Below are 23,562 nucleotides of genomic sequence, written 5' to 3'. Positions count from 1 at the left end.
CATGGTATTGCCTTTACAGAATAAAAGGGCAGTCAAGCACAGTGGTGTAGACAGCTCTTGTTGTGTGAACATGGGGGAAAAAAGGAGCATCTATTAACTGACATTTTTATAGTCAAAGTATGTCTTTGTTTTGGGATTTCTGTGTCTATTTTGCTTTTTTAACATTAATACATTTCTGAAACAATACTTTTGAAGAACCTGTATATTTAAAATATAAAAGGTTTTTCTAACATACTGTGGGTGAGAGTTTTAAAAGTACCTACTTTCCACTTCACCTTGTGCCAAATGTATTTGTATAACTGTCAAGTGGATTCAAAAATCCAACTTGCAGGGCTCAGGTTTAGAAGCACATTACTGATAAAATACTGTTGTTGACCTGCTTGGTCCCACGAATTTCTACAAAAGCACGTGGCTCAAGCCTTCCTGATTCCTAAAATGCTACTCAAATACCTTCTGAAAATACTGCCTTCTCCCTAACCAGGATAAAAAGAAAGTTGCCTACAGTTGGCAGTGAGTTGTTACAAGTACCCTAGGTCCCAGGCTGCGCCAACAACAAGCTGAACAATGAGAAGAACTAGAGGGGACGAGAATGGAGGAAAGAAGGAGATAGTGTGCTACCTTGCTAAACACTCTTCCAAAGAGTGTTCCTTGCTAAACACTCTTTAACCAAAGTTAAAGTAACAGTGTCCTTTGCTAGCTCCATGACTACTTACTGAAGAAGTCTACTTTGCTTTTGGGTGTTACCGTTATTAGCAACATTTGCACTTCAGGCTATGTTGGAGAAGTAAAAAAAAAAAATCTAAGAAAGACCTCATTCACAGCAGGGACTATAGACACTTTTATTATTCTAAGACACAGGAGTTCAATTTCTGATTTCCAGCATGTTCACAGCAAAAGCTATTTTATTGTCTTCCACAAAGAAATTACCATTCAGATTGCGGCTCACTCACACTCCCTCCTCTTACTTCTTTAGAGGCCTTTATGTGACAAAATGTACCAGACCAGTTCCTGAATAGTTAAGCTCCTTCCATGTCTTTTCTAGTGATAACTGCTATTCCATTTTGCTTTTCTTATAATGTTGTTTCACATCTGATTCTGTGTTTGACATCCTCTGCTTTGTTGTGCAGTTCCCATGAATTATTGAGGCAGTTTCCAGTTGAATCTCACTGTCCAAATTAAGCATTCCTTAACTACCCACTTCGCTGTTATCCTCATAGTATTTACTTCCTCTCATCCTGTTGTGGCGAGAGTACTGAGGGAGCTGGCGGAGGAGCTCGCCAAGCCACTCTCCATCATTTATCAGAAGTCCTGGTTAACAGGGGACATCCCAGACAACGGAAAGCTTCCTGATGTGACACCCGTCCACAAGAAGAGCTGGAAGGAGGATCCAGGGAGCTATAGGCCTGTCAGTCTGACCTCAGTACCAGGGAATATTATTGAGTGGTTCATCTTGAGTGAGTTCATCAGGCAAGTGCAGGACAACCAGGGGGATCAGGCCCAGCTGGCATGGCTTCATGAAAGGCAGGTCCTGCCTGATCAACCTGATCTACTTCTATGACCAAGTGACCCACTTAGTGGATGACAGCAAGGATGTGGGTGTTGTCTACCTGGACTTTAGCAAAGCCTTTGACACTTTTCCGACAGCATTCTCCTAGAGAAGTTGGCGGCTCATGGCTTGGATGGGTGTACTCTTTACAGGGTAGAAACTGGCTGGATGGCTGAGCCCAGACAGTTGTGGTGAACGGAGCTAGATCCAGTTGTCAGCCAGTCACAAGCGGGGTTCCCCAGGGCTTAGTTTTGGGGCCAGTCTTGCTTAATATCTTTATCAATGACCTGGATGAGGGGACTGAGTGCAAACTCAGTAAGTTTGCAGATGACACCAAATTGGGTGGGAGTGTTGATCTGTTTGAGGGTAGGAAGGCTCTGCAGAGGGACCCAGACATGCTGGATCGATGGGCCAAGGCTAACTGTATGAAGTTTAACAAGGCCAGCTTCTGGGTCCTGCACTTGGGTCACAACAACCCCATGCAACACTACAGGCTTGGGGAAGAGTGGCTGGAGAGCTGCCTGGTGGAGAAGGACCTGGGGGTGCTGGTTGACAGCCAGCTGAACATGAGCCAGCAGTGTGCCCAGGGGGCCAAGAAGGCCAACAGCATCCTGGCTTGTATCAGGAATAGTGTGGCCAGCAGGAGCAGGGCAGTGATTGTGCCCCTGTACTCAGCACTGGTGGGGCTGCACTTCGAATACTGTATTCAGTTTTGGGCCCCTCACTACAAGGACATCGAGTTGCCGGAGTGAGTCTAGAGAAGGGCAACAAAGCTGCTGAGGTGTCTAGAGAAAAGAGGCTTATGAAGAGTGGCTGAGGGGGCTGGGGTTGTTTAGCCTGGAGGAGGCTGAGGGGAGACCTTATCACTCTCTACAACTACCTGAAAGGAGGTCGTAGCGAGGTGGGTGTTGGCCTCTTCTCCCAAGTAACTAGCAATAGGACAAGAGGAAATGGCCTCAAGCTGCATCAGGAGAGGTTTAGATTGGATATTGGGAAAAAGTTCTTCACTGAAAGAGTGGCCAGGCATTGGAACAGGCTGCCCAGAGAGGCGGTGGAGTCAACATCCCTGGAGGTGTTCAAAAAACTCATAGACGTGGCACTTAGGGACATGGTTTAGAAGGCACGGGGGTGTTGGGTTGACAGTTGGACTTGATCATCTTAGAGGTCTCTTCCAACCTTAATGATTCTATGATTCTATGGTATTTTGCTCTGCCTTGTCATCATTTTCGTATACTTCTAGAGGTCTCCTTTTTATCTGGGGATCTGCCAGTCAACCCATCTGCAACTCCAGTTATATTCATGCTCTTTCCTTTCATCTTGTCTGTCATCCTCAAACACATTTCTGTATTCTACACTCACTTCTAGCTGCATTTCAGGCTCTCACACCTTTTTTTCCCCCAAACATTATGAGATGACCCTTCATGCATATGCAAATTCTGACAGAAACTCACTGAAGGATGACATACACCTTATAGCTTCTGTATCCAGTTATCTTCATAGTTTCTGCCATATTTTGGTCTTCTCCACTGGTGCCCAAGTTGTTACTGTTTTTCTTCCGTACTGTATGTCTAAAATCAAACAAACCATCTGCATAGCAGGGTTCTCTCAAAAATCCTTCTTTTACTAGACTCTTACCAGCCTCTAGTTGCTTTGATTCTGACACCTTTTTACCTACATTAGCCCACCACTTCATTTAGGGTTAACTATGATCAAAGGCCATGATCAAAGACTTCCTCTTTGTGCTGTTTAAACTAAGCCATATGGCTTTGCAACACAGCTTATCTAGTCTTGTTTGAACTGGTTGTGCACTTCCATGCACAGCAATCACTTCCAATCATAGTAAGAAATCCATGTGGATTTTCTGATGCATTATGCCAAACCTCACATTAGTTACCCCAGCCAGAGAAGCTGCCTGGTACTTTCGAAGTCTGAACCAGTATTTCACAACTCCCCTCTCATTCAACAGTAAATGCCTGGCAGGAGGTGGGCATGCTTTGCTTTTGGAGTGTTGGTTTGTTGGGGTTCTTTTATTTTTCAAAAGTAAAACATCAAAGCAGAGTTCAAGCAAGAGCAAAAGTACAGGATGATGTTGCTCATAATTTTAGGAAAAAATGCTGACGGTCTAAAACCTTCCTAATGCAGCTGCTGATATTGATACTGGGGAGGACTTAAAACAATACAATGGCCCTCTCAGCCCAGCCACCGTGAGCTACCAACTGTTGACCTCCTCTGCCATGGCCAATAATTTTCACTAAATATAGTTCATTAGTGTCTGGACGTTACTGATTCCCCCCTCACCTCTTTTTATTCTCAAAATAAAACTGTGAACCGAAAATCTAAATTTGAACTTAACTCTCTGAGGTAGAAGGTGAAAAAAGTGACTTTTGCTTTACTTTAAAATGCCTATAAGCACTTCAGCTGCAATATAAAAACACTTTCAGGAAAAAACAACCTGTATTCATTATATTACCCAATGCTGCAGTATATTATAATAATTTGTAGAAAGACCATATCTGCAAAAAATCAATAGTGAGAAAGAGAACTGGAAATACATCCCGTGATGAACTTCAAGTGTTTTTTTATATCTGAAATTAAGACTCTCAAATCACTGAATCAGAAATCATCGCCAAGTTGACTGCAGACCCCATGGTCTTTTCTTAGTTTTGGTTACATAATATTTTTTATCTGAAGACCAAGGTGCTATAATTCACTTCTCCTGGAGTTTCATTTTACAATAGCGTACATATTATCTGGCTAATCTTTACCATTTCTATCATGAAAACATAATATTCAGAAAATATTAATGCAGCTTCCAGAACTCTAATAGCATGAACACTAATATATTGTACCATTACAGCTAAAACTTGGACTAAAGAATCAAAATAAAATGTTTATAAATGCCATATATTAGACTGCCTAGTTTGTTATGAGGTAATAAACAGAAAAGCTTGCATCTAGTCATTCGTGGTTGTTAAATAAGATTCTTTGTGACTTGCAAAAAAACTAGAACACAATGAAGAATTATCAGTGCATTCTCCACGGAAGTCATCTACATGTGTTTATTTAATAAACAGAAGATGGCTTTATTATACACATTTGATTTCCATATGCAATCGTCTCCTTATCTGTCACTTGTATCTAAGCAGGGTGCTTTATACAAATCTGAAAATGAAAAATTCAGAGCAGGGCACAGGAAACTCATTTAATGTCGAGTGCAGTCAAAATCAAGATTTCTTTATTTGTAGTAACAACGCTGTTAAATCAGAAAATTACTCTCCTTTTCTGCATGTCCTTCTTCCTTTACAATTCAGTTGTTTGATCATAAATTGTCGAGTGCAATGACTTGTCTCCTCCACTTTCCACACTGGTCGAGACAGATTAAAAACTCCGGCATACCACCAACCAGTCTCAGCATACCATTAGCATATATATGAGATTTGAGACATTTTCTAATATTCTCCAGCAGAACTCATCTGTCAGCCAGGTGATGAATTATAAAAACTCTTAGCTTGTTTAGAAAAGAGGGGGAGAGTGAGCGAGAGAGAGAGAGAGAGAGAGAAGAAAACACAACCCCACCGTTCTTTTTCCTTTTACCCATCCACCCTTGCAGCTAGTCATATAAACAAACACTAACCTTTATAAAAGAGACATAATGTGAAAAATTTTAATACATGAGCAGCAGAGCACAATTATAAGCTAATGGAAGTGGACAGAATTATGGAGTGGTCACTGTTTTACTTAAATTATTTTTTAACACATTTTTTCCCACCTGATATTAACAAAGATTCATAAGGTGCATTATGGTATCCACACAACTAACATGAGCTGGTAAAACAGCACAAGGACTCTTTAGAAAATACCAGAAAAATAAAAATGCCAAATTCATGCAATTCACAGAGACTTGGTCTCTTTGTAATCATTCGTGAGTTCAACAAGTTTTCATGCACAGTCTGAAAATTAGTAGATTCAACTAAAAATATTATTCTTTACGTGTATTTCACTAACCTGTCTGGGTTTTTTCCTGACTAGAAGGTGGAAAGTGAACAATGATATCTTGTGACTTAAGTGAACAAACCTATGTGCACTACAAATAAGAAATAACAAATACATGATGTCACAAATAATAACTATTCTTTCAAATACATCAGTAGGTAATAATGGCTTATGAGTATATTTGAAAACTATCAAATTGCTACATGAATGCTTTACATCCAAGAAGGGTTAATATTTACCATAATTTACACAGTCATCAAATCCCAATACCATTTGTAGCATCTGATACTAACTAAAAAAAGTTTGCATTTCCCATGGACTCTTGGAATTAAAGCTGGGAAATATTAAAAAAATGTATACACATATTTTTCCATAGAAGAGAATTCTCAGGAACAAAGATTTTCGCAAGCTCTAGGAAAATTTGGCAAATACTTAAGAGTTAAAAAAGGGAAAAAGGTGATTTTAAAAAAAATGTCATTTTATTTCATGCCAGCATTTTTAATATGTTAATTTCTGCATGTGCCAAAAAGGTTTGTGTTCTAAACTTTACGGGAAAAAAAATCTTATTCAACTCTTGTTTTTAAAAAGGTATTTTTGTTTAAAAATTAACCTACCCAGAAGAAAAAAAAAAAAGAGAAAAACATTTAGGAGAAGCCAAAGCAACTAAAAATGAAATAAAGTACTTATTTTTCACGTGAGCTGTACTAAAAAAGTCATAACATGATCATAGTATCTAACAGTGCAAGTATGACAAAGGCCATTTAATGGTCTACTTAATCAGAAATTTTGTTAATAAAGTGAAACAATGCATATACTAACTTGCTTTTTACCCATAAGTACGTCTGCTTTTTTAGGGTACTACACATCAATCTGATACCAACTATGGAATACATCAGTAGTAAAAGAAAGACTGGGGATACAGTGGGCCCGGGCTGAACCAGGTGGGTGCCCTGGTGACGCAGGATGCAGAAAAGGCAGTTACTGAATTACTTCTTTGCTTCAGTCTTTACTAAAGCTGGCCCTCAGGCACCCCAGCCCCCAGAGGAGAGAGGAAATCTGGAGAAAGGAAGACTTCCCCTTGGTTGGTATTGAATACCCTTCATAGAGTATTCCCTTGTTCCTACAGTCTTTGACTTGGATTCACCAAGGGGAGATCATGCGTGACCAACCTGACAGCCTTCTATGATGGTGTGACTGGCTGGGTAGATGAAGGGAGAGCGGTGGATGCTGTTTACCTCAACTTTAGTAAGGCGTTCGGCAGTGTCTCCCATAGCCTCCTCATAGGTAAGCTCAGGAAGTGTGGGTTAGATGAGTGGGCAGTGAGGTGGATTGAGAACTGGCTGAATGGCAGAGCTCAGAGGGTCATGATCGATCGTGCAGAGTCTGGTTGGAGGCCTGTCACTAGTGGTGTTCCCCAGGGGTCTGTGCTAGGTCCAGTCCTGTTCAACATATTCATCAATGACCTGGATGATGGGATAGAGCACACCCTCAGCAAGTTTGCTGATGATACCAGGCTGGGACGAGTGGCTGACACACCAGAAGGCTGAGCTGCCATCCAGTGAGACCTGGACAGGCTGGAGAGCTGGGCCCAGGGGAACCTCATGAAATTCAACAAGAGCAACTGCAAGGTCCTGCACCTGGGAAAGAACAACCCCATGCACCAGTACAGGCTGGGTTGGGGTTGACCTGCTGGAAAGCAGCTCTGCTGAGAAGGACCTGGGAGTGCTGGTAGGCAGCAGGTTGACAATGAGCCAGCACTGTGGCCTTGTGGCCAAGAAGGCCAACAGTATTGTGGGGTGCATTAAAAGGAGCATGGCCAGCAGATTGAGAGAGGTTATCCTCCCCCTCTACTCTGCCCTAGTGAGGCCACATCTGGAGTACTGCATCCAGTTCTGGGATCCCCAGTTCAAGAAAGACAGGGAACTACTGGAGAGAGTCCAGCAGAGAGCTATGAAGATGATCAGGGGAGTGGAGCACCTCCCTTATGAGGAAAGGGTGAGAGACCTGGGTTTGTTTGGGGAACAGTCTTTCTCTTCCTGCGTAAGAGAAGACTGAGGGAGGATCTTATCAATACTTATAAATATCTAAAGGGCAGGTGTCAAGAGAATGTGACCGGACTCTTTTCAGTGGTGCCCAATGACAGGACAAGGGACAATGGGCACAAATTTGAACCCAGGAATTTCTACCTCAATATGAGGAAAAACTTCTTTCCTGTGAGGTGCCAGAGCAGCAGAACAGGCTGCCCAGGGAGGCTGTGGAGTCTCCTTCCCTGGAGACATTCAAAACCCACCTGGATGCGTTCCTGTGCCCCCTGCTCTGGGTGTCCCTGCTCAAGCAGGGGAGTCGGACAAGATGATCTCCAGAGGTCCCTTCCAACCCCTGCCATTCTGTGATTCTGTGAATAAAGACATAATTATTTTTCAGGTTGGAATATTTATAGAAAAAGTGACAGATTTATTTTGGTAGACAATTTGATAGAAGGTTGGGATACAATAGTATCAACACTAGTACGGTATTTGTGTTAATATACAAGGGAGGGTGTATCAGAGGGTAAAAATTTAGCCAGTGGAGCAAAGACATCTGTATTAACATGGACTAAGAAATTAATGTATACAAATTATCTGACATATAAAATAGCATTCTTAAGGAATAGTTATTTGGAACTGATATTGAGCACTGGGTAATAACTTTTTTTCTGCTAAGCTAAGAAGCTTGTGAGAACACACACCAGCAGCTAGCACGTTGTTTTTCCCATTGGAGCACTTGTTCCAATTTTTAGTGATAACCAGAGTTAATTCATACCTGTTTTGGTTTCCATTGTGCAGATGTGCATGATACCATTATTAACACTTGTGTTTAGAAAGATGAATCAACTTAAGGAAAAGATGTGTAACTAGTCCTCCTTTACCTGATGGTCACCATCTGGTTGCAATACATCAGCTTTTTTCAGGTGTTTTATTTTGAAAATGATAAAATAATTTTTAAAAATTTATATTCAGACCAGTACTTCCCCTGCCAAATACTTCCACTTACCACCAAAGAAAAGCAACAGGATGCTACTAGATGCATTAATATTCATTAATTATTAGTTTCATTAATTCTTTACAACATAAACATATATATATATATATAAACTATGCCCCAATTATGGCACAATAGGAGGTGTAGTGCACAACATTATTGTATTGCCAGGTTTCAATGAAGTCATAGAAAAGTAACTGATGTGGACATTCAGCTGTTTCCTTGTCAATTTACACTGAATATATTCAGTGAAAATGCTAGCACAAAAAATATAATACTGAGGTACTTCCTCTTGATTTTCATTTAGTTTTGGAGTTAAAACTAAGGCCTTCTGAGATTCTGAAAAAATCTCCTAAACACTAAAGAAGACTGTTCTAGGACTAAAAAAAAAAGATAGCATTGGAAATCAAAACAGATGTTCTTGCAAGACTGCAAAGCCAGTGTTGTAGATTTAAGCGATCCGGATAAGTTGCAAGCTGAAACTTTCAGAGATTTGCCAGCAAAACTTAGCAGTAAAAATCTGGTTAATATTAAAAGCAGAGATGCTTTTTCAACATAATCCTAAATGGATTTGTTGTATCTCATTTTCTTAAGCAGCTTCAGTGAAGAAGTGGAATGAGAAAAAGCAGCATGCCTTTAGTGTCTTCACTAAGAAAAAGATGTGGGGGAAAAAATCCCCCAAACCTGTAGGTCTAAATCAAGTTCTTGAATGCTCATATTTATACTCAATTATAATTAGCCATAGAAAATTGACTATGGTGAAAACAAATAAGAATATGGAATTTAAACTGACTTGAATTAACTGTTTAAACCCAGGCCCATCTACTGATAAAAGCTGAAACTAAGATCTCACATTTACTTTTAAGGAAGTTTGAGTCCGGCTGTGAATCTGGAGTTACAGCTGAGGACTTTCTTCTCCTAAGACATCACATAACAGTCTATACAAAACAGAAACTGCATTTTGCTTTCAGTGTATATAACATATACTTAGTAGCTTATCCTTTCACAAACAAGTTTAACTCAATCAAGAAAATGGTTAATTCTTCACTGATCTGTTCTAGTATTCCCGGCTGTACAAAGTGGAGAATAAAGCAGAGGCAGCTTTATTCTATGATATAATATTAAGCAAGATTATTGGCTGAAGTAGCCTTTTATCCATGCAAAATTCTGGGAGGAAAAAATATCACAGAAACAATGTTATTGGCACATCAATAAATGACATGCTTACTTAACTGGGATCACCGCCAAGGGACAGATCCAGTTTCATGCAAGGTTTCAGATTCCTTTAACAGCACCAGCAAATAAAGCTACAAGCAGTTTATTTTGTGGTGCTTGCAGATCTCTCTGTATGTGAAATGGTAGGATAAATGTCCTTCTTTAATAATGCTATTATTGATCATCTTGGCATTAGTCTTACCAAGTCAAAGTCATCTTAATATAGATTTTATACATGTTACAATTGATTTTAAAAGTGTAAGTATTTACCTGGATGCTGTTTAAAATAATTTAAATAATCTCAGCATACTGGAAATTAATGTCATAATCAAGGTATTTGTTAACTATGAATAGGTACATTTCAAATGTGCCTATATCAATGCAAAGACAACACTTCCAGACACATCCAATGTTACCACAGTGCTTTTTCCCATGTTAACAATAACTCACAGCCACAGTAGTGTTTTATCTCAGCTTCCCACTAAAGCCCTGAACCCAAGATCACATTCTAAAACCAGCCAGCTTCAATGACTCAGAGGAAACCTTACAAAAAGTCTTTCTTTGCCTAGGTTTTTTCCTATTTAGGAAGATTATTGATCCAGCTCCCCTCTAAACTATGCTGTTTCCCATCTGGAACAGCTCAGAGATGGAAGAATGCATATTTAAGACCAGTTGTCTTTATAAGAAATTTATGATGTTAGCAGAAAACAGGAAGAGACTGCATTCACAGTCAAAATCTCTTTAAAGCTGCCTTTTCATAGTAAATTATCAAAAAGTAACCAATTCAACAGAATTCGCTGAATCAAATTCTCCTTTCAGTGTGAGCTCTTTTGCTGTTTGTTATCATCTCTTTTATCTCCTCTTTCCTTATTTTTTTTCCTTTGGCCACTTAATAAACAGTCCTTTACACAACAAATGGATCCCCCAGCTTCCCCTCCCAGGTGAATACTGTAACCACTAGGCTGTAAAATTTCTCTCTCTCAAACTACCCTACGCACAGCGGTGCAGTTTTAATAGGAAGAGAGAAAAGCGATTCCAGCTCAGCCCCTCAGCAGACAGCATTGTAGGAGATACTGATTTGAAGTCTTTCAGGCAGTTGGAGCTGGATCAGACTTCTCAGTAATGCCAGCAAAATTGAATTTTGCCTTCTGAACACTACTGTGAGACAAGGACACTCTTGCCTGGATAAGAAAAGTGCGGGGAGGAGGAGTGGCGCCAGGACTGAGGCAGTGGGGAGCTCACAGCTCCTCTCCTATCTGCACTGATGAGAGACACAGCAGCACTAACTGGGTATGGAACCCCTCCAGAAGCAGTGGCTGCCCCACACATACTTACCCTTTCTGTAGCAGCAGCTGCAACAGCAGCCAACCCAGTTATAGTCATGTTGCAGCTCTAGACAACTGCTTGTTTTGCCTGTTTCCAGAGATAGCCCCGTCAGCAGCAAAGGCTTTCCAGTCTGAATTCTGATGACTTGAGCATGTTCAGAAACTGCTTTGCTAACTGTGCACTTCTCCAGCCAAATTGCCAAGGAAGTTATCAGCTGCCCGTGTGTTTTCAGAAGAGCCCTACCCAGCAGTCACTATCCAGTACAGTCTCCAAACATTTCCTGGACTCAGATATTTAAAGGATTTAGATTTTGGGAACAAAATCTAGGAACAAAATTAGGGAACATCTACTTTCTTGCTTCCAGATGGTCTAAAGTGCTCTGATTGATCAAGCCTGGGACAATCCTGGATGAGTAAAAGAAGCCAAGAAGCCTGGGAGCCAACATGCAGCAGATGAGCCACAGTTTACAACCTCAGGTTTGGATCCACAGGCTTAAATTCATTCTAAGTCTCTCTTTGGGTGCGTAAGTCCATTCATGTATGGACAGCACAAAGTTTTATGTAAACCTCATCAATTGCAGTGTTCACATTAAACAGCAGACCAACACATACTTTCATGTACAGTTGTAATACGTACATTTTATACAGCAGGAACAGCATGTCACAAGATGCTCACAGAATAAAGTACATTCCTGTATAAGCTTTCTCTGATAAATCTTTCTGACCACACAGCCTGCTCACCAAACATGCATGTGCAATGAAGCATGACTTAGGTTAAGATAATGGTGAAACGGAGGGCCAACAACTGGAACTATACAACCTCCAAAACCGTAATACAATCTACCCTAATTTACACACAGATTAAATGCACAGTGTGAAAGCTATAAAAAAACCCACCCAAATTCTGCTCTTGGCTGCTCCCTGCTTACGTAAGACTAACACTTTGCAAAACTATTTCCAGAAGAAAAATTTTGGAAAAGGCTGGTGCATTTTGTACATACTATTGCACCCAAAACTCTGCACATCATCCTGCACTGAAAGATACAGGGATATCAAGACTTCTAAACAAGCTGTAAGGTGAGTAGATTTGATGCTCAGCTTGTCTTTAGCAACTGTACAGGGTTTTGCTATTTTGGCATAGTTTTCTGTTATAAGGAGGAAAAAAAAGGTAGAAAGATACAAAGCTAACAGTTAATTATCCAAATTTCTGTATATCTGTTCCCATCACATGAGTTTAATCAGAACTATGGAAATGCTTCAGACCTTTTAAGATCTAAAATATAAAACAAAATTTTCTTAGATAAAAATAGGGTTTCTTATGACATGTCTAGTTTTTTAAAGTTACATGACTACTTCAAATATTTTCAAAACATACTGATAAATAGGCATGGAAAAGTAATCCCTATTAAAAAAATTTCTGTCATTTCTGGCTAGACCTTGAAGCAGTCTCCAGCTGGGACAGGACTCTGTAACCCTCAGATTTCAGGAAAGAATATCCCTGTAATTCAAATGGAACAGAGCTTGGGGAATCAAGAAATTGCAGGAGAACAAAAACATAAGGCTAAAAGCGGTATATCAAGAGCTGACCCTAGGAAGGAAGGTGTAAACCAGATGGGACTGGAAAACGGGGCTAAAATTCTTAGAGTTGGGCAGACACGTGTGCAGCGGAAAGCACAGTAGCACAGCAGGAGAACAGAGGAGCATCCAGCAGAGAAGGTAACCTCTGTATTCCTAGGTTCTACTAGACTGGAGAACCAGGACCAACAAGCACTGTCTCAATTTTTTTTTTCTTAAACTCATGTGCCTGACGTACTGGGTTTTTTGGAAATTCTAGGAAAACAATTTTTCTGTTATAAACTGAACATTCATGGATGCCCACTGAATACAGATTTCCAAAAAAGCCTACATTGGTCAACCCTATGGCATATGAGACATTCTACTTTCACCCAGAGGGGACTGTATCCTCAGCATTCACAAAAACATTTTACAGTAGGCTGGTTCTGGATCTCAGTTGTTAATTCTGCCATTTGCTATCCTTCCTGGCTTATTTTCCTATGAAGAAAGATTACTTTAAAGGGTCTCAACTACAATCGTTTAAGTGAGGACTTTGGTCAGGATAGCTATGGAATTCTCTCACTAAGCGTTTTCATGCTGAAGTAAGGTCAAAAAAGCAGTCTGTGGTTGAATATGGCATATATTTTAGGAAGAGGTCTAGTTCTGACTCATGGAATTTGACATATATGCATTTTTTAGGTTAAAACTGTGCTTTAAGATGCAGATATATAAGTTCCACCTGGACTGAGATGAAGACTCAGTGAACCTCTGACAAATGTCTGCTCTCCAGCACTATGTGCAGGGGTGCCTACCATCAACTCGTATCTCCATTTTGGATGACAGTTTCTTAAAGCACTGAGACAGTCACGTAAATGCATTACCCTTCTCTAAACTAATACACATCTTAATCTGCGATGGGACTGAGAGATGGTTGAAGACGTGCGTAACTGTCTCTGTTCCATCATGCACATATAGACTTCTCCTAATGTACTTGGACAATGTTGAATTCAGCCCAGGCCAGAGCTCAGAAGCACACTTCTTTTCCACTAGCGGCCTACCAGACAGCTCACTCAGCTGAAAGCTAAGGGACCAAAGTGCTAGATACTCCTGCAGCCTCCAGGAGTTGAAATCCATAGCCCTCACCTCCTGGAAAAGACCCTTACCTCTGGAATATTGATGAGGCTTAGGACTGGTCCAACCTTTCATCCTAACTGAGAAGGTAGGGTCACTGTCAGGAAGGGAAAGATGGGCTGAATAACTTAATATGCAACTTTGGCTCAGGCACCCAAATTACAGAGGCCATAATACTCCATATGCTCATGAAGCTCAACATATGGTCATAGAAATAATAAAAAAGATAGAATAATTCAAATATGAATTTGAAAAATTATAAAACACACCTGATGGTTGTGAAAGGGGGGATTAAAATTATTCAGTGATTACAGTCATTGCTAGTTCATTCCCAACACTGTAGTTTATTACTTCATCCACATATGTATCCTTTCCGGAAATCATCACAAAAAGCTTACCACGTGCTGGGAATAATAATAATGCCATCCAGAATGGTAGAAATCTCTTTCTTAGCAAAGGAAGACATAAGGCCAACGTCTCTGAAGACTACAAAAGACCTCAGATCTCTTCACATCTATTTGCTACTGGTAAATGCAAAAGAAGAAGAGATCATTGCATTAGCGAAGAAAATGTTATTAAAATTCATTTAAGGAGTTACATCTCCCTGGACAATACCTGCAGTTAGCCATTTGACTCGGTCTGCTTCTTCGTGATGCACCCTAAAATGGTATGCATAGTGGGAAGAGCACTTCAGTGACAACTGTAGTGGCCATTGTTTCGCCCTTGGCAAGATCCTGTTCATTACCTGATATCACAATTTAGATAGAAGTTACTATTAAATAAAGTTACTATGACCTTCATGAACCTAATGGCAGCAAACCTGAATTATATACGTAATTAGTCAATAAAATCAATGAAATCTATTATTTCCAAAGGTATGTTAGTGTTCTACTCTTTATATCAGCCTTCTAGTATATTATATATGTGAATGTAGAAGTCAGTGAGACTACACCTCATCGGAATCAGGTCTACTAGTTTCACCCCCAGTAAAATTTAAGAGAATTGTGTAGGATGGCCAGATTAATGATATTTACAAAGTTCTGTCCTATGCTGTCACAGACAATCTTACAGGATCAAGGATACGGCCTGAAGAAATAATATGATTCTTTGCACTATGCATCTATCAAATCGATATGTATCAATTTATCTTTTTTCTCTATCATATAAATTAAGTAACAAACGTAAACTTCAGCTAGCAAGTGAAACAGTCAGGAGACTGGCACTAGGCTATGCATGGTTACAATCTGACTCTGCCTCACTCTTCAAATGGGAAACTTTCTTATAAAAACGGTTCTGCGACTATGGAAATGTATCCGCATTCTACCCTCTCCTAGCCCATTAAGGTGACTGATAGACTCTAGATTACAGTGACTTGGAAAAAAAATTACTTTTTTAGTATTAAAAAAAAAAAAAAGGACATTCAGGGAAACAAAAAGGAAAAACCCTACCTTTTCAGTAAAAACAGAAGGCAACAGAAGCTTGAGAACAAGTGATTGCCAATAGGATTTCATGCTTTTGTTAATTAAAGGGACAAAGAAAAAAACAGTGCAGTAGGCTGTATCCTACATAACAGCTTCTGCTAATAAAAAGTAATAGACAATTTCCTGCATTCAATTCTTTTGAATACTATTATACAAGGTAATAGAGTTTTGGAAATGGAAGTCCTAGCAGCCTGTCAGAAAGAGCTTTCTTCCACTTTTTTTTATTAAATGACTAAGTGCAGCAGTCTGTGTCCTATCTCTCCCTCTTGCATCTATTGGATTGTATTATTTTACATTTTGATTGAAATGATGTCACCAGCAGATAAAAGCCTGGCCCAGGCATTGTAATTGAATCAGCCTGAGTTGTTTATTCTAGTGATCTACAGCGATGCTTTCCTTGTCCTAACACAGAATACATAAAAGATCCCCTCTTGTTTAACATGCTGCTGATTAGATCTATTTTTTTAGAAGGAGGAATCAAATTGGGGGGTCGAGAGAATAAGAACTGGAGTTTGGGGGGGAAATTGGAAAAAACAGATGAGAAGAGACACCATCTGCAAAACTTTCCATGTGTGACTGAAAGTTTAAATAAATAAATTTCACATGGCATCAGTAACAGATGCAAACAGATTTGATTGACAACATTTAAATGGCAGTTAATGGGAACTTGTACAATTTTTGAAAGGTTTTTCATGCTCATTTCCTAAATCAGAGGCTTATTCAAGTTTTTATTTAAAAATAATGCTTCTCTTGGAAGAAGAAATATTTCAAACTGCTATTTTTTTACTGCTATTAAAAATACAGTGTGTTGGATAATTAAATTATTGTTATTGACATGTTCCATTTTCAGTTAAAACATTTTATATTTAATAGACTAAAACAACATTCATATTGAATGTATTAAGGATATCCTGTAGCTGGTATTACTGAGAATTACCTTTTGCAAAATATATAAGAACAGGCAGAAGCAAAAAAGAGTTACAACAACCTTTCATTTTGCAAGTTCTCACAAAATTTACTTTCTTTGGTAATTATTTTAAGAGAAAGTCTGCCTTTTATGCTAAGTGCTGTTTCTTTTTTTTTTTTTGTCACCTTCCCCCCTGACCCCAAAGCCCCAGTGAAATAAAGAAAAAAATTGCACTACTTTATATGATGTGTACACCTTAATGCAAAACGTCCTCAAGAGTTTTTGGTGGTGATGATGGTGGGTTTTTTGTTTGTTGGTGTTTTTTTAATTCTAGGTCAAAATAAAGTAAAATCATATGAGATTTAGTAGTAGTGCCAAGATGAAAGTGACCCAAGCCCATCAGGCAATTTGCTGAAACGTTTTTTACTTGAAACCTATGCTTTGAATTGTTTGCCTCAAATCTGGAGCTGGGAGTTTATTTAGTTTGTTATCTGGGATTTCTGTATGAGGAGGAAACAAAGATGTAATTTGAGAATGTATTTTTTTAATGCATAAATAAATCCTTTGAGCACAAGTGAATATATTTACAAACAACTACAATTAAAATATTGTCATGGAAATGGCTATTAAATAAAATAATGAAAAAATTTTTGAGAGATTATTTTAATCTAATATTTTTAAATATATGCAACAACTGTAACAAGACTATTTTCCACAAGTGCACAAGTGAAAATTAAAGCCAGCAAAAGGTTTTTTTTAAAGTAGAATAGAAATATATCTACCAGTGTCTATATATACACCCCTTAATTCTACTGTTATTTCCTGAATATTTGCTACAATCTATAAATTAAAAAATACATTTCCTGTACCATTTCCCATACCATTTACAGTCTATTTAGCACTCCTAATAGCTGCATTACAAAATTCACTCATAATTATTGCTGATAACTAACAAATAGACCTATGAGACCTTCAGATTTTTGTAATTCATTCATTGTCCTGAAGGTATCATTATTTGAAAGCATTTGTAAAACATATTTTTAATATCTCTAGTCAGCGATGAACTCAGAGCTGGGAAGCTACAAGATACACTATCTACATTTATAAACGTGTTTGTTTGGAGTGTATTTTAATGAATATATTTTGATTGAAGTTAACCCTTCAATATGCATTTCTTAGACCAAGCTGGGTAATATGCTTTTCAGTTATCTTGGTTTTCAACACTGCTACCCACTTTGAAAGTAATCATTTCATAAAAACTAAACTGAAATTAAAAAAAAATTAATTCAGAACTGTCATTAAGAATTACAGAATAAACTCACTGCTTTATTTATATACAAATAATGCGTATAACAGTTGGCCTTGTAACATAGACACAAACTGTTCTGTGACCACATAGAGAGACCCAAGCTCACCAAAGCACCGATCCATATTCAGTCCCCAGAGCTGCTTAAATATAATTTGCATCACAGAGGTTACACATTTGGTCTCTGAGGGAGGGGGGAGGGGGAAAAAAAAGTAGGCAATGTTGATTTAGCCTCCCTTCAATAATCTCCAGCAGCTGCCTCAGGGAATAGCACTCAGAGGAACATCCCAATATGCCATGGTTTTTCTCACCATCACATTACTTTCTTGTTAAAGCATAAGTGGTTGGTACAGGCAAATTGATTTCAACAAAGGAAAACCATTGTGAACATGAACTCCAGCATCCAATTCCCCTAAACATGAACAGAGATTTATTTATAATTCAAAGATGCACAATTAACTTTTGAGTAGCAGTTTTCAAGATTTTTGGAGTTTCCACTGTGAATTCCTGTGATGCTCGGATGTCTTTCATACATCCTAATGCCATCAATGGGATTCCCTGTTTTACTGCGAGTTGGTTCAGACATTGCCAGCAGAAAGGTGTGAAGAAAAAGAAAGAAAAGCCTATACTTCCATTTATTATTTGTAGTCAGTTTCTTATGAGAGTCTTTTCCTGTGAGATTTGCAGCCACGAGCATATTTGATATACCAGTTTTGGACTTTTGCAAGCTTATAAAAAACAAACTAAACTTTCAAACCTATTAAAGCTGGCAAATAGAAATGTAAGATGGCAAAACTTAATGCCAACAAGTGAAAATAGCGACCAGAAAACAGGCAGATGGAAATGGGCAACGCAGCCAAACAGTAGTGCATATGTCAAAAATGCATCAAAACCAAGTCCTTAAATATGAGACAGAGGATGCATAGGTGTTTGCTTGGTTTAAATAATGACATTTTAAAAGATACTCAAACGCCAGTACTAATGTTTAAAGCTGGAAAAGACACGATGGACCCTTCACCCTGCCTCCCCCCAGTGCTCCAAGCATGTGAGAGTCAACTGTATAATCAACAACAAGACTACATTAGAGAGTAATTTGTTGGGTTTTATGGGTGGGAATGACAAAACTGAGGTTCGGAACAGCAAGGGTTTCAGATTAAGTAGTGTGCTTTTAAACCCTGAAAAAATGTCATCATCTCTTTCCTAAACTAACTCATTTAGGAACCTAAAATGAGTGCACAGCTTGTATTAGTAGACATATTACTAATATTTCAGGTCTTTCTTTAATCACAGAACCAGGCTTGAATACAAAAATAAACAGAGCAGCAAGATTCTGAAATTTCAAGTATATCATATCTCTAACCGAGGCATGGAATACAGAAGGAAACTGGGTTTTGATGATAAGAAATAGCAGTTTCCTTGATCAATTGTCTTGTTTTGGATATAAACAATACCTCACAACCTAAATCCAACTCTTTCTAAAGCAACTTGAATAAGAGACCAGATTTTCAAAAAGGCTCTGCCCCAGCAGACTCCTCTGAAGTCAATTATTTATAAAGCTAATTGAGGGATCCAATATACTATCCTGCTTTTGAAAATTCTGATCCAGACAATTTAAATAACTGCCACGATAGCCAAGTACATACAGGTCCTCCTGCTTTTTCTCAGAAGAACTGATCCTTCAGCTGTGTTTTGTCTTTTCTTTTAAAAAATAATTAGTCCTAACAGCTATGCAGCTCCTTCATAAAATTAAAACAAAACCAAGAAACTGTGCTACATTCTTACCATTAAGGAATGGTAAGAAAATGAGCGAAAGCATAGATGTTAGTGTCAGTCTTTAAGGAGTTATTATACACTAAAGCAAATGGAGAGGTATGAATAATTCTTTGGCTCTATATGTGCATATATATACACATGCAGGCACATACACATTAGAAAAGCATAGGGTGTAATTTCCTTCTATATTATTTATAAAACAAGCTAAAGATTAATTAATTCCATCGTACAAAATGTGTGATTGCTTAATAAAATATATTGTAGCTGAAAGAAAAGATGTTTGTGTAGCACACTTTTTTTGTCCAAAGAAGTGTGAATATTTAAAAAAAAAAAGTTTACATGTCATCCTGCTCCATCTTTGCATGTACTTGCTCTTTATCTCTAAAGCAGCATACGTTCCATATGAGAGAGGGGGTTGCCATGGTATCTGCACTTTAAAAAATTGAATAGCAGATCTAAAAGAAGCATAAAATCGATTTAACAAGTTGTCATGTAAGTTACCCTGGCCCATAAGGATGAAGTCTATGCACCTTTTGCTATATAAAAATGTTTATTTTTTTGAAAAAACTAATTGTAATTTTTTAGTCACAGAGCTAAATACTCTGCTTGTCATTAGGCTTGTCTCATCAACTTACAAATCATTCGGGTGTGCATGTGGAAAATTCGTGTATTTGCAAGCAATTTTTTTCTTTTCTCTTAAAAAATACAAAAAAACACAGAAGTATTAAAGAAATAACTAAGCAGTGATCCTAATACAGAAGATAAAATGCTGACATATAATCAGAGAGAAAAATATACCTTACTTAAAAATTCATTGCTTTAAGAAGTTCTTACTCATTTTTAAAAAAAAAAGAGGTTTCAACAATCACCTTGAAAATAATTTGGGACTTCTTATAGTCACAGGCACAAAACAGTCATTCACATTTCTAGTGCCCAGTCTGCAGGGAGGACAGGTAGTTCTTGCAACTATATGATGTGGTTTCAGAGGTAAATTAGAGAAACTGTGGGTTTCTTTTTTTTTTTTTTTTTTTTTTTTTTTTTTTTTTTTTTTTTTTTTTTTTTTTTTTTTTTTTTTAAAGAAGAGAGAGAAATATGAATGGAAGAGCAGGATAGGTGGAATATGGCAGTTTGTTCCAAAACTATATCCTTTCAACCTCCCTGCAGGACAGGTTACCACCAACTCATTGAGTAAACCCCAGACAGAATCATGACCTCTACCAAAGCACCCTCCTTGGCGGAGTATAGCCTTTGGGAAAAGGTCAATGTTACCTAGCAACTACTAAGAGCCAGTGCCTTTTAATAAATTAACCCCTTCCTATGAAGCTTCGTAGCATCTTGCATCACAAAAGGACTTCCTATTTTCTGCACAAAATACACTAGGAATTTTATTTTAAGTTTCAATGGGTTCAGCTGTTGAAGTTGCCTGATGAAATCACGGCTGAACCTGGAAATTCTTTTAAGGATTGGATTTGTTCAGTGGAATATATAATCCTAACTATGCTCAAATAGAATTATGCTGATCTCTTGTAAACCCATACAAAAAATCAAAGGCTGCTTCACAGAGTGTTTCCAGAATTCTGTATGCCAAGTTTCCACCTCCATGGCTTGGCTGCAGTTAGGTCCCAGAAGAGTCATGAAACAAAGACAAGGTGGATGCGCAGGGCAAAGTCCACAGAGAAGCCACAGACACTGCTCCCTCTGCAAGGTGGGCGTGCAGTCTTATTGACTTGTTCTCCACTGTTCTGAAGGTAAAGTCCATATTGAAATAGGAGGTGAACGTGACTGGGTGGGACTAAGAGAAGCTCTTTGGCTCAAGGATCCCAAATAGCTGACATTCAGGGAATTATGGTGCTCAAGGAAAATGCCAGAGCTGCCAAGCAAGGGAAAAGCGAGTCTGTGAGAGGGAATGCAGGTAGAGGCTGTGCTAAGAGCAACTAAGAAGGGGACAACCTCTCTACCTGATATTTTATCATATCCTATGACTCAGTGATGGCCCATTGTTTGTCTAGGTTTGCTCTCTCTCAATTAAGCATTTCTAGGATAACAAACTAGCCCCCAAATTTATACACAGCTTACCTACCGACTGACATCTGTAACCTGAGGAACTAGGAGTCTTCCAGAGACACCCTTCTATGCCACGCTGCACTAGAAGAAGCATCAGAAAGCTCCAAGAGATCCAATGGTTGGACCACAGAACAACCATTACTGCAGGCTGTATCAAAAAGCACAAATGTGTTGCTTTTTAGACACAGCCACCATCTGCATACCTCCTCTGTTATTTTCAGAGAGGTTAAGGTGAGACAGAAATATTTTGCTGAAGTTGGGAGAGAAGCTGAGCTACCATTTTCGCTTCTTAGAACTTGCTGAGTAGCAAATATTTACTTAGTCATAGTCCTGTAAAACAAGTTAATGTCTTCAATACTTCATGCAGAAAACAAGGAAAGTATAATTAACATCCACCCTCTAGAACATCACAATATTATGCAACACCCAAAGTGTTCTGTTGGATTTCAATCCAACGTCTTAACCCAAGTGCTCCCAGCCTCTTTCTGCCTGCAGTCTGTAACCTAATTTATGGTACAAAAATACAATCTTGTCCAGCTATTCTCTAGCCAGTAGTAAAACTCACTCAACTTTTATTCCTATTTCTACCTCAGTGAGAAAAATGTCTGCTAAACAAAAAGTTAAGATCTTTTCAGGACAACAAGTTCATCTCTACATCTCACAGTGTTTTACAAAAGTATGCATGTAAGAGCAAAAATATATTTCACACAGAAAAGCCAATTGCATCAATTTTGCACACTCCATTTTACACTCAATGTCCTTTCCCAGGAAAAGGCAGCTAAACAGCAGTGTCCCTACCCATTTTGCAAGATCATAAATAGCTACCTTGACAGCAGATGCACACTTGCCATCCATTCAAACACATTGCTGCAGACTAGTCATGCATTCTGCTACTTGCTCACCAAATGGATAAGTGGGTCAAGAAGATGAGGGCACATGCAGACAAGGAGGTTCTTTGAAGTGCAGGAAAGAAAAAAGTGCAGGACACTAACCTTTAGGAAGCCACACTCCACCTGAGCTACTATTTATGGAAAAAAATGATAGAATCATATATATATATTTGGGGTTTTTTAAGGAAATTTGGAAACATTACTCAAAACCATGACTTGAAGAATACATCTAAACCCAACCACCCCCATGAAAACATGGCAAACGCATGACAAAATTTGTAAAAATGGCAAACCCGGGTGACATGGCATGAAATTTCTAGAAAAGGAAGTGTCTTTGACTTAAATGGCATTTCTTATTTCATTTTCCATATTATTTTTAGTCTAATATTTTATTTGCATTTTTATTACTTTGGACTCAGTTGTCTGTAATAATACCCTTATCTTTCTACCAACTCAGAACAATTTCTTTTGTATCCAGTAAGGCATTGAGTATTTCAAATTACTCCATCCAACACACATTACACACAATAAGTTTGTCAGCAAGGGACTGTCCATTTGACTAGTGTATTATGTCCCTCTTCAAGTCCCTTAGACTTCACTGCTTCTTAATAACCTAATTAATTTTAGGTCATCTGCAATCCTCGTCACCATCCTCCTGCTTTTGCAGGAAGAAAACATACGGAGTACCAGTGGAACCGCCACAACTAATGTCAGGATTTTCTTCTTAAGAGGTTTGATAAATTGTCTAAATATATATGTGCTTTGAGTTACGGGACTCATTAAAAAATAATCCTTTTTTAAGGCTGAGAAACATAATTAGATCAGGATTCGTGTCTGTCAAGTTGCCTTTTTTATATCACTAGATTAGGAGTTTAATACATAATACATGACAGACCCCAGGCCCTCTCCAGAGCCACTTTGGGTTGGATCCATGGAGGAGGTAAGGGTAAAATTTATTTCAACTAATCTTTGACTACTCTGTAGCCTCAACAAAATCTGAAGTGATTTGCTATTTTTTGTAGCCAATGGACAAAAAGGCACTTCTGGGATACAGATCACCTTATACAAAGGTAGGTAACTCAGCTGGGTAAGAGGAGGGCAGCCCTGGTGTGCTCACTGGCTGTAAAGGGACTCTAGATGAGTCGGCCAGGTATGGGAAGCCAAATCTGAGGTTAGATGGAACCAGCCACATCCCAAGGGCTCAGAAGATGTGCCTACCTGCAGGTTACTCTTTGGACATTATCCATAACTGCTTTTGTCTTGAGACAAAAGCTCCATGTTTACCTTGTAAGCCTAGCAGGAATCAAACATGAGGTTATCTTTTAGATACTAAATATACTAGTTGGGTTCTGATTT

General features: G+C 38.6%; 2 long non-coding RNA genes across 3 annotated transcripts in view; both read right to left on the bottom strand.

Annotated features, from left to right (window-relative positions):
- Positions 1 to 5,180: 5,180 nt before the first annotated feature.
- Positions 5,181 to 7,934, bottom strand: LOC142053188 (uncharacterized). Its single transcript, XR_012659112.1, has 2 exons — positions 7,830 to 7,934; positions 5,181 to 7,002 (listed from the first exon to the last, which is right to left on the bottom strand). It is a non-coding gene; the product is annotated as an uncharacterized LOC142053188 (long non-coding RNA).
- A 6,095-nt stretch (positions 7,935 to 14,029) lies between these two features.
- The window catches only part of LOC142053187 (uncharacterized), a 71,128-nt gene continuing 61,595 nt past the window's right edge, over positions 14,030 to 23,562 (bottom strand). The window contains exons 4-5 of one of the 2 annotated variants that reach the window (XR_012659111.1): positions 14,401 to 14,530; positions 14,030 to 14,306 (exon numbers count right to left, since the gene is read on the bottom strand). This is a non-coding gene — a long non-coding RNA (uncharacterized LOC142053187). Of the gene's footprint in view, positions 14,310 to 14,400; positions 14,531 to 23,562 lie in introns of both variants that reach the window. The other variant, XR_012659110.1, reaches the window with a different exon arrangement.

The sequence above is a fragment of the Phalacrocorax aristotelis genome, chromosome 2, assembly GCF_949628215.1.
Source record: "Phalacrocorax aristotelis chromosome 2, bGulAri2.1, whole genome shotgun sequence".
Taxonomy (NCBI): domain Eukaryota; kingdom Metazoa; phylum Chordata; class Aves; order Suliformes; family Phalacrocoracidae; genus Phalacrocorax; species Phalacrocorax aristotelis.
This window is presented reverse-complemented; position numbering and strand designations above follow the sequence as displayed.